Source organism: Cricetulus griseus, chromosome X, assembly GCF_003668045.3.
Source record: "Cricetulus griseus strain 17A/GY chromosome X, alternate assembly CriGri-PICRH-1.0, whole genome shotgun sequence".
NCBI lineage: Eukaryota > Metazoa > Chordata > Mammalia > Rodentia > Cricetidae > Cricetulus > Cricetulus griseus.
The window spans coordinates 116,352,728-116,367,459 of record NC_048604.1 but is presented as its reverse complement, the minus strand read 5'-3'; the positions used below and the strand labels follow the sequence as shown (position 1 = coordinate 116,367,459).

The window sequence follows — 14,732 nt, the reverse complement described above, 5'->3', positions numbered from 1 at the left end:
CAAACTCAAGGCTTATTTGAGAATTAGATGTTCGTGGCAGGGTCCACATGGTTCAGTGGACTCACTTGAGTGTTTTGCATTGTTTTCCTCAGAGAAAACATTTGTTATTAGAGGATAAGTGATGAAAATGTGCTATATGAGGTACATATAAAGTGCATGTAATATATATATGCATATAGTATATGTATAAAATGCATAGTATATATATGTAATGTCAACTCATCAGGAATTTCTACAACTATAGGACTTAGTCAAGGTAACTGAGGGGTGAAGGGAAGAGCATTGTATTATTCACATTTAAAATAGTGAGGGCACATGGAGAAACAAAACACACAATATCAATTTGTATTTGGTTTATCATTCTTTTTAATATTTCCATGAGTAATGGATTTTCTTATTGCTTGTACCTAGGGCAGAGTAAGTACTTCCAATGTCCTGTCCTTGGTGCCAATTGTTTCCAAGACTTATATGAGGAAAGCTGCCAGGATAATGCATATCCAATATTATCTCATCGGTTATGGTTATCTCCTTCTCCACCTCTCTTCTGCCCACCCACAGTCTGTTCCCCATCCACTAATAAATAGGTGAATACATGATTTTGAACCTCAGGTAACCAAGGAATGAATGAGCCTCTAAATGACAGTTTCAATGTCTTACATTATTTTAAGACAAGTAAGCAGCAACTTAGGCCTTAATTCAGAAGCATGGTCATTCTCTAGAATTCCTCTTAGAATTTCTTTCAATATCAAAAGGAAGGTGGTGTCCTGAGCTGTGGCGGCACATGGCCATGCAGGTACCACCCTGGCTGTTGATTGGCAAAATTGTCACTTGCTTCTTAGGTCTTAGATCTGTTCCTTGTCCTTAATATCTTCCACTGTGTGTCACAAAATACTCCATTTACTTAGCTTTGGTAGGTTAGGCCAATAGAGGGCAAACAAAAATGGAGGAAACCTGGAGGAGGCCTGGCTATGTCTCCACTCTCCCACTGCCTCAGGCAGCTACTCCACAGAGACACATTTCCTGAAAAGTTAATGAAGCTGAGGCTCCAGGGCCTCTCACTTGCACAGGCTTCTTCCAATGCCCTGTGTGCATACTTTTGAGCAGCTTTATTGAAATATAATTTACGTGCCATAAAATTCACCCATTGTGCGTATATGGTTCAATGGTTTTTACTAAATTTATTGAGTTGTACAACCATCACCACAATCCAGTTTTAGAACACCCCCATCACCTCCCCCCCAAAAAAACCTCCCCTGTGTCTGTTTTCAGTCAATCCTGGCTCCCAACCCCAGGCTCTAGTAACCACTAATTTGCTTTCTGTCTCTACGGATTTGCTTATTCCCAAACATTTCACATCAATGACATTGTAGTATGACGTCTTTTGTAACTGGTTTCCTTCACTGTGCCAGGCATTTTTGAGGTTCATCCATGTAGGAGCAGACATCAGTAATTTATTCTTTTATATTGCCAAGTACAGTTTCAATGGCTGGACATTTCATATTTTTTTTTTTAGTATATTCACCAACTGAAAGATGTATGTCTGATTTTGCAGTTGTAAGTTTGTGTCTTTTCTGAAAAGCATTCCCTAGATTCTGTAAGCATTTAGTCTCTGAAGCCTGGAGCTTCCCCAACCTCTGTGTCTCTAGCCCTGTGGCAGGCAGCCTTAGAGTCTCTGGTGATCCTTGTTTCTACGTATCAGTTCACTGTCCCTGAATATGGGATAGACTTAGGGGTTTCATTCTACCAAAGAGAATGTGGCTTCAAATTTGGGATGTCATTTCCAAGAACGTTAGAAAAAATGTACTGTGCCTTATTTTCTCTTGTTTTTGTCACATGCCTTTTCTCTTAGAGCAGAGAACTGATGCTTTTCTCCAGTAGCCAATAAAGAGAGGCTTGCCATGTCCATGTAATTGAGCCTGGAAGTATTCTGTTGCCTAGTTAAATGTAAAGATAACTACATCCCTTAGAGATACCTTCATGAGAATCCTTGAGCCAGAACCACCAGCCAGAACCACTACTCAGATTCCTGCAGGCACTTTAAGGTAGTAATTAAGTCCCACATTTGCAGCAACTAGGGGTTGGTATCATTTGCTTTTTTAATTTTTAAAATATAAGTTATTTAATTTTTACTTTATGTGCACTGGAGTGAAGATATCAGATTCCATGGAAGTGGAGTTACAGACAGGTGTGAGCTGCCATGGGGATACTGAGAATTGAACCTGGGTCCTCTGGAAGAGCAACCAGTGCTCTTAACCACTGAGCCATCTCTCCAGCCCCCTTGGTATTATTTGTTAAGCATGATAAACCATTATAGTTTACCCTAAAGGTAGTAGAACTTCCCGCTGTGGTCAATCTGTGTTGCCTTACAGGTTTTCTTGTTGGTCTTTCCTTCTCCAAGGCCCCATCTAGACTTCTTTTGTTATTGGTACCCTCTGTTTGAAACACTTAGAGCAGTGTCTGCTTCTAACACTGGGTGGGGGCATTTCATCTTCTGTGACACATAGCTTTCTTGAGCCTTCACTGGTCTGTTTTGAGAAAGAAAAAAATCAGTGTGGGGGAATGAGCGTTCTGGAGGCCCTAAAATCAGTCTTCACAAATAAAATAGGACAAGACAGAAAGCCAGCTAGTTAGCTTGCCAACAGCACAGCAACAGAAGTGATGACAGAATGACTGAGCAGCCTTGTTACCACTCTTCTCCACCATGAGCATTATGGAGCAGGGATAGATACATGAACAACAATGTGTGTTCTCCAATGTAGCTTCAGCCCTTGGGATTCCCCTTTGGTGCTGCTGGGACAGGCAATGTTGGATTCTGCAACAGGGCATAACAGGATCATGATCATATGGGGCCAAACGTCACTCCTGAAGGGCTCCAGTAGCCTTGGCCTCATGTTGCTCATACTTTGGCTTGCTTGTTGTGGGAATGGATTTCAGACCCCGTCAGAATGCATCACCAGTTTGCACAGACAGCTGGAAGGCAGTAGAAGTAGACTAGTGCACTAGGAAGTCCAGTGTATCCTTGTCCCTCTGGTTCATCAAGAATCTGCTCTCCTCTAGAGCAGTATAGGAAAACAGAAAAGAAGCCCTTGGCATCGGCTTCTCATCTTTCCATCCCTATTTGGTGGGGAGGAGGGACTGTTGCCTAGGTGAACCCTTTTCATTGGAAACTGTTTTGCTTCCAGCCCTCAGCACTATTATTGCTTCTGCTGGGTGGATGCTCAGGAGTAAACAGACCACAGAGAAAGCCCCATGGCATCACTTGGTCCCTTTGGGGTTGAGTGGTCCATGCCAGCAACAATCATTCTTCACTTACACCCCGTGGTCTACTGCTTCTGGCAGCTTCTCCCTTTCTCCTGTGTGATTTCATGGACCAGCACCTTCAGCCCCACTCCCCAGCTCTGACAGAGGCATTGGCAGCTTCCTCTGACACAACTGAGCTCAGAAGCTCTCCCTCAGTTGCAGAGGTGATGAATTGCCTTGGAGTTATCGTGCCTTTCTCATCACTGCAGACACTCAGCTGACAGAGGGACAGACAGAATGTTGGCAATAGGTGAGTCTGATGTCAGAAACCCTGTATGCAGTTGGTTTCCAAGAGCATAGTCTGAACAGTGAAGAAGGGCATACAAAGAAGGAAATTAGGAATCAAATGGCTGGGAGGGTTACAAGATTGATTTCACTCTTGCTGCATCTGTCAGCTGCTTGGGGAATCTGAGCCCAGGCCTCAGCTATAGCTGGGGAGAAGTTAAAGACAATGGCTAATAAGAAAAATGCTTCCCCTGCCTTCTAAAGACCACTGCAGTTTTCTCTTGCTGGAATAGATTTCACTAAGCAACTCAGTATTGACTCTCATTTACATCTTCATTAAATATTAATCTGTTCTCCTGTAATTGTTCACTGCTTTTAAATCTGGGCTGGGTTGCGTGGAACCTCACTGAGTGTTCACCTCTGCTTTGGGCTCCCTGATCTCATTGGGATGTCACCATCAAACCAAGTCCAATGTAGGGGACAAGCACAAAAGCACAGGAGTCACTCTATGCCCACCAGTGTGTCAAATGGCTATTACATGTGTGGTGATCACATGTGTGATGATGAGATTGTTATGCAGCCTCTCAAGGACTCTGCAGGTGAATTGCCTATCACTTAGTCCTTTACTTTTTTAGCATGCCCATAAATTACAACACAGCAATGCTCATATGGAAAAGATTCATTTAGGAAATCTTTTCTGGGGTGGTGGTATAAAAGAGGGGTATTAATGACTTCACTAGACCCAGGATAAATGATAAATGGGTATTTTATTGGGGAACAATTTACATAGAAAATAGTAAAGAGCTGTGGAGGCTTTCCTGCTCCAGAAGATCCAGACTCTGCCCTTCTGATGCGCTCTGTGTGACCCAAGAGGGAGTGCTGGCCCATACTACTTTTCTCTGCTTTCCAGTCATGTCCGCACCTGAAGCTAGGCCCAAAGGGGTGTGGCCAATAACACAAATTCACTGGCAAGGCAAGATGCTGCTATAAAGGGTTGGGGGTGCTGGAGAGAAGGCTCAGCAGTTAAGCGCACTTGTTGTTCTTGCAGAAAATCCAAGTGCGATTCCCAGCACCCACATGGTGACTTACAACAGTCTGTAACTCCAGTTATAGAGAATCTAATGACTTCTTCTGAAGTCATCGGGCTTCTGCATGCCGATAATGTGCATACATACACTCAGGCACACACAACATAGATAAACAAGTATCAAAAAATATTCTCACATATCAGCTAGGTTTCTAGTCATCATAAACACCATCAACTTAGTGAGGAGAAAACCAGAAACCAGGCCCACTTTATGGACGAGGAAGAAGATATAATGACAAGCAGTAGTTCATGTTTGGCAAGGAGCCACTTTCTCAAGTGACAGCTTATTATCATACATCTTATGGGGCACAGTAAGAGTAAATTGAGGTTTAATTCTATTGAAATATTTAAAAATGAGAGCACTCACTTGCTGTATTAATTTTAGTGCTTTTTATATGCATTTAACTTAACTAACTACAATAGCTCCAACATTAAGGAGACTTCTGATTTAATGCAGCAAGAATCCAGAGATTGGTTGTTTCAAGATTGGTTCAGTGCATCCACCCTAGAATCAGGGACTCAGGTCTTTCATCCTCTTACTCTGCCCTCTTCAAAGTGTTGTCTAGGTAACAGTGCTTGCCCCACCATGGTTACAAAATGTCTCCAAGTGTTTCAGTCATTGAATGTATATATAACAAATATCCTACTGAATAAGGAGCAGTCTCCATCCAGGAAACATTTCTTTTTACAAAAGAAACTTTCTTAAAATCCTTAATGTCCAGGATTGTTCTCTCCTATCTATCATAGAGGAGGAAACAACCTTTGTCCTTCTAACTAAACAAACAACCTTTGTCTAAATCTAAGTGTCCTGCCACACTTAGATTTAACTTCCATAATGCAGGTCTAATTCTGTCAGAACCTTCACCTGAAATTACATTATGTTAAAGTTTGAATGACCAGCAAGTTCCCAGAAGCCACTTGTTCAGCCATGTATCTTCATAGTTCCAACAATGTCTATTTTGGAAAATAACAATACTGTCTAATGACATCTCTCCTATCCATCAGAGTTGTATTTTCTTTTCTTGTCCTTCTTTTTTGCTTTTTTTGAGACAGAGTTTCTTTCTGTATCCCTGGCTGTCCTGGAACTCACTTTGTAGACCAGACTGGCCTTGAACTCACAGAGATCTGCCTGCCTCTGCCTCCTGAGTGCTGTGATCAAAGGTGTGAGCCACCACTGCCTGGCCAAGAGTTGTATTTTCAATCCCGGTGGATGCCTGAAACTATACATTGTATCAAAGATTACATACACTATGAACTTTTTCTATACATACAGACTATGATAAAATTGATTTGACAATTTGGCACAGTGAGAGAGTCACAGTAACAATTAGTAATAAAATAGAAGAATTACAATATATCATGTTAAAAGGATATTACAATAGAGTATTATAATACACTGTAATAAAATCAGCATCTATTCTCTCTCTCAACATGTAATTTTCCACCAAATATTTTTGGATCATGGTGATCAAAACTGCCAAAACCAAAATTGTGGGTACAGGGAGTTACTGTAACAATACTAATCATATGAGCTGGAGTTCAACATTAAAAGAAAACTGCTATCAACATGGGCTCAAATGATCTGGATTGTTGGCATTTATTTTGTTGCTGTTGTTGCTAGGAGAGTGTCAACCTAAGCACAAGACTAAATGGGCCACACTTAATATGCAGAAGAACAAACACAAACTAGAAGATCTTTATTCTTGTACTTTAAAGTTGGATGATAAACAAAATTGGCTACAGATACAGGCTCATCACAAGGAATGGTTGAGAAAAATAAAGACCCAATTTTGTGGCCCCCACATATTAGCTTATGTTGACCTCATTGGTTACACTTATTCATTTGAGCCCAGTGAGAATAAATTATCATTCACCTATGTTTTGCATTGGAGTTTCTGTCAACAAGTAATCAAGTCTCTCCAGATGTTTCATTTACTATAACAAAGCCACTGTCATGAACAATAACGCACAGATGTTCCCTTTGAAAAACAGATTAAAAATGTTTTTGTTAATGTTTTCAAATTATCAAATGAATTGGGAAGAATATGGGTACAAAATTGGTTTCAGGACTATGTATTTGAAACTTCATTTTAAAAAAATTAATTAACTGTAACCTCTTTGGATAAGATTAATCAAACTTCAACAAATAAAGCAGAGAACTAAGCGGCGTGGGTTTTGTTGTCAAGTGATATTCTGAAATCTGCTTTTTTAGAGAAGTCTTTTCTTTCTGTCTGATTCATTATGTTCCCACACCCTTTCTTTCCCTCACCATGCTTTGACATGGGGTCTATTTGCTATTGTGTCTGAGTCTTTGTTTCTGGAACTTTCTTCCCCTTTATTTTCTAATTCTTTTTTAAGATCTGAAAGCTCCATTCATGGCCCCTTGTTAGCCATAGCATTTCAGAACTCTGCCATGACTGGTTTAAGTCACTCTTTATAACTGTCTGGTTTTCTTATTTTCTTTTTAACATCATTTTGCATCATGGCATAATCCATTTCATTTGTCTTATTTTTCTGCTGTGCCTTTGTTATCTCTTGATATGCGGTTTGATTCTTTTCCTCTTTTCACAGATGTTCCTGTAAGGACTTGGGTCTTGAATATTTTATTGTTCACATTTAAAAGAGATATATCTTCTTATGCTTTTAGGATAAAGATTATGAATTGGGAGCAAGCAAGTGAGGGGTGCTGTTATGGACAGAATGTTTGTGACCTGCTCTCCCCCAATTTATGGCTTGAAATTCTCACTCCAGTATTGTGATATTAGAAATGGGGGCTTTTGCGTGGTGATTAACTCATGAAGTTGAATCCACTGTGAATGGGATTAGTGTCCTTATATAGGAAACCCACAGACACAACTCTTTCCACCACATAAGAGTAGGAGAGAAGAAGTTGGTGGTCTGCAACCTAGAAGGGGCTTATCCTTAGAACTCAACTGTGATAGCACTTGATCTCAGGCTTCCTTGCTTTTAGATTTGTGAGTAAAGCGTACTGCTTGCTAGTTTATAGGCTTCATAGACTACAGTATATACTACAAGATATATAAGTACATAGTACTCAGTACCTGGTACTTAGTACATAATAGAGTGTGTATCACTCAGCTATGTATAATTCAGCCCAAAGAGAGCAATACAGCTGTTTCCCTGCTCCTCTGTCTTGAAGGCTCCTGACTGACTTGACTGGGAAGTAGCATTGGCCTCATGGGCATATGGCTTGTGCAATCACGTGGGGTCCTCTCTGTTTTGCGTTTCATGCTCTGTTGATGCAGTCATGAAAATTATTTTAATAGAGTTTTGAACAAGGAGCTCTGGATTTTCATTTTGTACTGTTCTCTGTAAATTATGTAACTAGTCCCACTAAGGAATATTTAAGACCCTGGCCTTTGGGGGTGTGGGGGTGTAAGGAAAGAGCTAATACTGACTGCTGCTTAGCTGAATATAGTATCAAACTGCTTTTTAAATATGTGTGCTTATATCACAGATAAAGGCTACTCTCCGTCTTATAGAGAAGCCTCTTCTTGAAGTGAGTGGAGGTGAATGCAGAGACCCATAGATGCACAAGATACTGAAAATAAATGATGGCTGAAAGCTCAGCCCTAAACAAGACATTTATATCAACCTTGGAAGGCTCGATGGACATTGCGGAAGATGGGCAGTGAGGTGTGGAAGAGCTGGAAGATATGGAGAAGGGATTTGAAATGCCATCATTTAAGAATGACATGGCTATGGCAATCTTGAAGTAACAGCAACGGCACCTGCTGGCACTGGGCCCACACATGTTGGGCACTCCTAACAGTCACCTATAGATGGGGAAAGGTCTCATGGGGCCCTATCACTTACTGTTGTTCTATTGGCAACTAACAAATTCCTGGAGAAAGGAAGTCATAGTATCCAGTTTTGTATTCATTAGTGATCTCACTGGACTCTGACAGAGAGTTCTGAACCTGTGCTCATAAAGAGACAGCCCTAGATAAATGTTGGAGCACACAAAACAAGACAAGAAGTCATGAATATGAGAAGGATTTGTTCAGAAGGGAGGTAGAAATGGTGGAGGGGAAGTAAGAAAGGGTGTAGGGAAGAGTAAATAAGAGAACTTATTAATAAAACAAAAATATGAAACAAGGACAAACAAACAACCCTGTTCTCTCTATGTACCTGCTTGTACATTTTTTATGTCAGTGTCCTTGTGTTCACTCTGGCCAACATGTGAACAGTCTCTGTCTGTCTCTCATGTACTCCATTCCTCTATCTCTCAGTAATCTCTCACCTCCTCTGTTCTTCCCCCACTCTTTCTGTGTGAATGGGAGATATTATTCCGAGATTTTATGGTCCTTGTGTGCTGAATCTACTTCTTTGTCTTGGAACTGTCCTACAGACTCTTAGGGGGCCCTTATGACCCTTTCTGGACTCACCTGCAGGTACAATCTCTGAAGCTGTTTCTCACTCAAGATGGCAATTCTTCTTTTAGAAGTTGGTGTCTAGTGGCAAGGACTGTGTCCTAAGATTCTTTCCCCCACTTTTAAAGTTTAAATTAGAAACAAGCTTGTTTTACATGCCAATCCAAGTTCCCTCTTCCTCCCCTCCTCTCCTGGCCCCCACCAACCCTCTATCCCATCTCCTTTCTGCTCCCCAGGAGAGTGAGGCCTTCCATGGGATATCTTCAAAGTCTATCATTTGGAGCAGGGCCCAGACCCTCCCCTGTGTGTCTAGGCTGAGGGAGTATCCCTCTATGTGGAGTAGGCTTCCAAAGTCCATTCGTGTACTAGGGATGAATCCTGATCCACTACCAGAGGCCTCATAGATTGCCCAGGCCTCCTAACTGACACCCACGTTCAGGGGGTCTGGGTCAGTCCTATTCTGGTTTTCCAACTATCAGTCTGGGGACAATGAACTTCCACTTGCTCAGGTCAGCTGTTTCTGTGGGTTTCTCCAGCCTGGTCTTGACCCCTTTGCTCATCACTCCTCCTTCTCTGCAACTGGATTCCAGAGTTCAGCTCAGTGTTTAGCTGTGGGTGTCTGCTTCTGTTTCTATCAGCTACTGGATGAAGGCTCTATGATGGCATCTAAGGTAATCGTCAATCTCATTATTGGAGAAAGGCATTTATGGTAGCCTCTAGACTATTGCTTAGATTTTTAGTTGGGGTCAACCTGTGTCCTAAGTTTCTTAGGGGGATCAGACACCCTTTTCCTTTCCCTCCATAAAGTCAGAGTTACTACTGCTGATGTTTGATCCACTATCCCCATTTTGGGAGTACTCATCATTTCTTTTGGAAAGATGTTAGTCATTACTCCTTTATTAGCCCAATTGTCAGGGGGATTTGAAAATACTTTAAAAACTGCATTGTCAACATGATCTTGCTCCAACCATAAGCTAAAAAAGTTTAATTTGATTACTATGGAATCATTAAACTTAATGATTCATGAATTAATGTTTGAAGCAAAACTCTTGTTTTTTAGCTAATGATATATTTTAAATTAATTTATTTTTATTTTTATGTGCATTAGTGTTTTGGCTGTATGTATGTCTGTGTAACAGTTTTGGACCCTGGAGTTACAGACCATTGTGGGCTGCCATGTGGGTTCTGGGAATCAAACCTGGGTCTTCTGGAAGAGCAGTCAGTGCTCTTAACTGTTGAGCCATCTCTTCAGCCCTAAACTAATGGTATTTTTAATTGATCAATCCAAATAATTTGCATTATTGGGTAGAACATAATATTTTGAAATATATAAACAATAAAGAAAGATACGACAGGTTTTTCCTGTAAAAAAAATGGTACCCAGGCATATATTTTCCAACAGGCTGAAATATAACGTAGGAAGCCATATTGTAAGTCTAAGTGTCAGGACAAGTATAGGCTCATTTAAGTGCTGAATATTAAAATAATCTGTAATTTGTAACAACTAGCAAGATTGCCTAAACTGCACTTAACAAAAGATACTCCATTTAATTATTTTAAGAAACCACCTATAATGTTAATAAAATGAAGCAGTGATGTGTAATTTCACTCCAGATATACAATATTGCTTATGTTGATAGATCAAAGCTGTAGAAGTAGAGCACATGCAAAGAACATTTAGACTGCCTCCAAAGTCACAGAGAAACCCTGTATCAAACAACAACAACAACAACAAAAAACATTTAGACTAAGAGTACATGATGTCCCATGTGCCAATAAATGTCTTCTTCAACCAAAGGTCACCTGCCATCCATTATCTATTACTCCATAGATATGAAATCTCTCATGTATCAGAGATGAATTCTCTCATGTACCAGAGATGCTTAAATGATGTAAAACAGACTCATATTACTTGAGTGTAGGAAGGTAACATCATAAATTCTCAAGAAAAGATGAGAGCTATTCAGTGAAGGACCAGAAATGGGAAGCCTGAGTTAGTCTGGAACATTCCATACTCTAGCTTGTTTCTTCTGTTTTCAAAAGTTAAGCTATCTTCCTATCTGAGCTAATTCACAGTCTTCTTGATGTATTACAATTCCAGTCTTAAGTTATACCTTGCCCTACTAATACCATTAATTGTCCTGTTTGCCTTTCTTTGGTTTGTGAAGTTCATCAGAGTTTCCTATTGTGTACATATCATTTTAGAATCATTATTTTGGAATGAACCAGTTGTGTTGTTTTTCTGTTTTTAGTAAAACTGTTGTTTTCCCATTTTTCTTAGTGTGAATTCACCATGCAAAAGATGAGCTTTATTACAACTGTTTCATATGCTTTGTTGATGTTTATGTCCTATTATCCTCTCTTGTTCCCCATATCCTCCCCCACAATGGTTATTTATTTATATATTGCTTTTCTCCAGCTGGACTACACGATTTTCTGTGGTGGGTTTTTCTCTCTCCCTCTCCGTCTTCCTCTCTCCCCTCTTTCTGTGTAGACACAGGCACATGAACATGTTCAGGCATTAAAGTATATGTGTGGTGGTCAGGACACATATACTTGGGTGAGTTCTCTCCCTCTACCATATGGGTCCTGGGGATCAAACTCAAATTATGTGCTTTTACCCACTGAGCCATCTTGCCAACCCTACACATTTTATCTTCAATTGCTTTCTATCTTTTCTAATATTGAGCATGATGGAGGCACATAATAGATGTTTGATAAATGTGAAGAAGACAGCAAATAAGTAAGTGAAGTTGAATAATTCAATTGGTATACATTAGTTTTCTTATGATCTTTTGTTACATGAAATGTGATAGGACTGGCTATGCATCCATTAAAAGAGTGGAGAATGATGCTACTTCTGAATCTTAAATTATGTAAGGGTAATGGATTTTGTTTCTAAAGTGGAGTGAGAGTCCTGGTGCTTTTGAGAAATACACCTCCATGTGCATTAAACAATTAGTTCAACGTATGCAGTTTGTAGAACAAATAGCATAATGTGGTTGGGTAGAACACAAAAGACACCTATAACCAAGTGCTAACATATTACCCACTAGCCAGTAGACTCAGGAAATCAGTGAGCAGTGTTGAGTCAGTCTCAGATCTAGAAAATGAGGACAATTTGCACTAGATTATCCAGAGATTTGATAAGATAACTTCTTCAAAGAGACCAGGCCAGTGAAAGGATGCAGTAATCAGTCAACATGCATTATCATTCACACCTTCTCCATTCATACTACATAAGGACCAACATTTTTCCTATACCTAAGAATAAGTTGAAAATGTAATTGGTTTTGAACGCCATTGGGCATATCTTTTTTTAATGATTCAGAAGCTACCTTGAGATTCTGCAAAGCACAATCATCATATTAACCTAAATAATCCACATACATCCTGCAATCATTGTTACAACAATTATGATTAATTTTCTATCTCTGCCCGTGTACATATTTGTCTATCTGTGTACCCGCCTGATTTCCTATCTACATATTTGTTTATGTATCTAGATGGCTTAATAAGTGTTTTTGAAATATGTAAATATAATATTGGACAAGTTGTGTGTATTATGGTTCTTCAATCATCATAATATTCCAATGCAGCATAATGCAGTAGGTTTACAAATTCCAAGTCCTTGTGTCATTTGACACTATGTCTTTAATTCTCTACCATATAGAGAGGATCTTTCATCCCAAGCCCCAGTGGTCGAGTCAGAATACTGTTTAGGAAAAGGAACAGCTGAAACTATTTAAAGAGGAGGCCTAATTCTTAAACTCATCATATATGCAAGGCAGTAAGTATAGGCTTGAAAATTATAGAATTTTGGGCTGATTTTGTGTTTTAAAAAAGAACAAAAACAACACCAAAAATATCTCTACTAAATCAGTGGGGCACCTCAGTCTGTGACAAAGAGGTTACATTTAACTTACTATTAGTTTGCTATCATTTAGCAACAAAGGTTGTCTTACGCTGTCAAGTTCACAGGAATAAGATCACAGAAATGTTTAACAAAGCAATGAGTTTCTATTTTGACTATTTTCTTATAAGACTATGAAGCTAATAAGAATATTTAAATAAGTTGAAAAGAATGAAGACAGTTTAAAGAAGTCTTATTTTATCAACTATGCTGCATTTCATCTTTGCCACCAAAATCTTACATAGATGTCAAACTGAGGTATTTCATTTCTACGTTTATGGAATAAATATTCTTGCCAATTAACCACTCTTCTGATAGACAGCTCAGTAAGACAATGAAAATAGCAATACATGCACGAGGAAATTGTAGGTGAAGATGACTCCAGTGAATATGTAAATCTTCCTTTTCTAATATTTACAAATATATTTATATAAATCTTCACTTTTTAATCCATCCTGCCAGATACTCATATGTGACATGGGAACATAAACACTAACAAACACTAAGCCCAGTGATAGGTGACAGAAAGCAACATCATTATTTCTGTAGTTACTTTGCTTAGTGATGAGATATTAATCATTTTAGAGGTATTTTAAATCAAATACACTGTCAATTTTTATATTTATTCTGAGGTTTTCTTAAGAAAAATATCCATTTATATTCCTTCATGTACTTATAATCATTTGACACTTAACAAAAAGGCTATATTTTGAGAGATGTTGGTTGGACTACTAACATGTACAGTCCTTGACTAACCAAAATCTTGTGTAGCACATGAGACACAGACATGACCTTTAGGTAAAGCTTATTATGTTCGAATCACAATAACTTTACCAAATTTCCCCTTCTTGACCTATGTATATGAGAAAGACGTAGTAAAGTTTGCCATCAACTATGCCATTTTTTAGTTTTTTTGTGTGTAATGGTGTGGATTTTTGCTTTACAGGTTTTGAAGATGTATTGTTACATACCTATCAGTTGATGGTCATTATTTATTTTTAGTTTATTTACTTAAATTTCATTTCACATTCCAATCACAGTTCTCCCTCCCACCCCCCTTGTCTCTCCCCCAGCCCACCCTTATTCACTCCTACCAAAGGCTTCCATGGTAGTCAACAAAGTCTGGCACATTAAGTTGAGGCAGGGCCAAGCCCCTCCCCTCTGTATTAAGGCTGAGCTTGGCATCCCACCACAAGGAATGGGCTCCCACAAGCTAGCTCAAGCACCAATTATTTATATTTGTTATTTTATCTTATTCTCACTATGTTGAGCTACTTACTTTCAAATAATGCCCTTTTTTTTGCCTTGAAGTGTGTTAAGTTTGACATAAGCGTTGAGGTATTTTATTTCTTTTTCTTGTTCTGTGGCATTATCATTCTTATTCATCTTATTTTCAACACTTATGTGTCACTACGTTTAAGAAGCTTTCCCAGATTTAAAATATAAAGTGGGAAACCATTTTATAGCATTTGGATTTAAATCATACGCATTAACTGTGGTTATTAATACTCTTGCTTATTTGTAAGATCTCACTATGTATTTTCTTTATATAATACCTTTCCTTGTACAATCTCCTCTTTAATTGATTTTGGTTTTTTGTTTAGGTTTTGGGTTTTTGTTTTTGTTTGGTGTAATTCATAAAAGCTGTCCATGCATTTGAAAGTGAAAGTTAGAAACTCTCCTCTTGAAAACTTTGGCAATCCTCTCTCCTGTGTTCTTCTTGCTTTACAACTTAACTATTGTCTTTAACCTCCTGTTACTTATTGTAGTTGCTATTGGTTTCAGGGTGAATCCCTTTTCAGATTGTATCTTC

The 14,732-nt window shown here is 39.0% G+C and overlaps 1 long non-coding RNA gene across 2 annotated transcripts in view; it reads right to left on the bottom strand.

Moving 5' to 3' along the window:
- The window catches only part of LOC113837758, a 30,929-nt gene extending 21,737 nt beyond the window's left edge, over positions 1 to 9,192 (bottom strand). The window contains exons 1-2 of one of the 2 annotated variants that reach the window (XR_004771449.1): positions 9,022 to 9,192; positions 2,320 to 2,525 (exon numbers count right to left, since the gene is read on the bottom strand). This is a non-coding gene — a long non-coding RNA (uncharacterized LOC113837758). Of the gene's footprint in view, positions 1 to 2,319 lie in introns of both variants that reach the window. The other variant, XR_003488466.2, reaches the window with a different exon arrangement.
- Between the last annotated feature and the right edge of the window lie 5,540 nt (positions 9,193 to 14,732).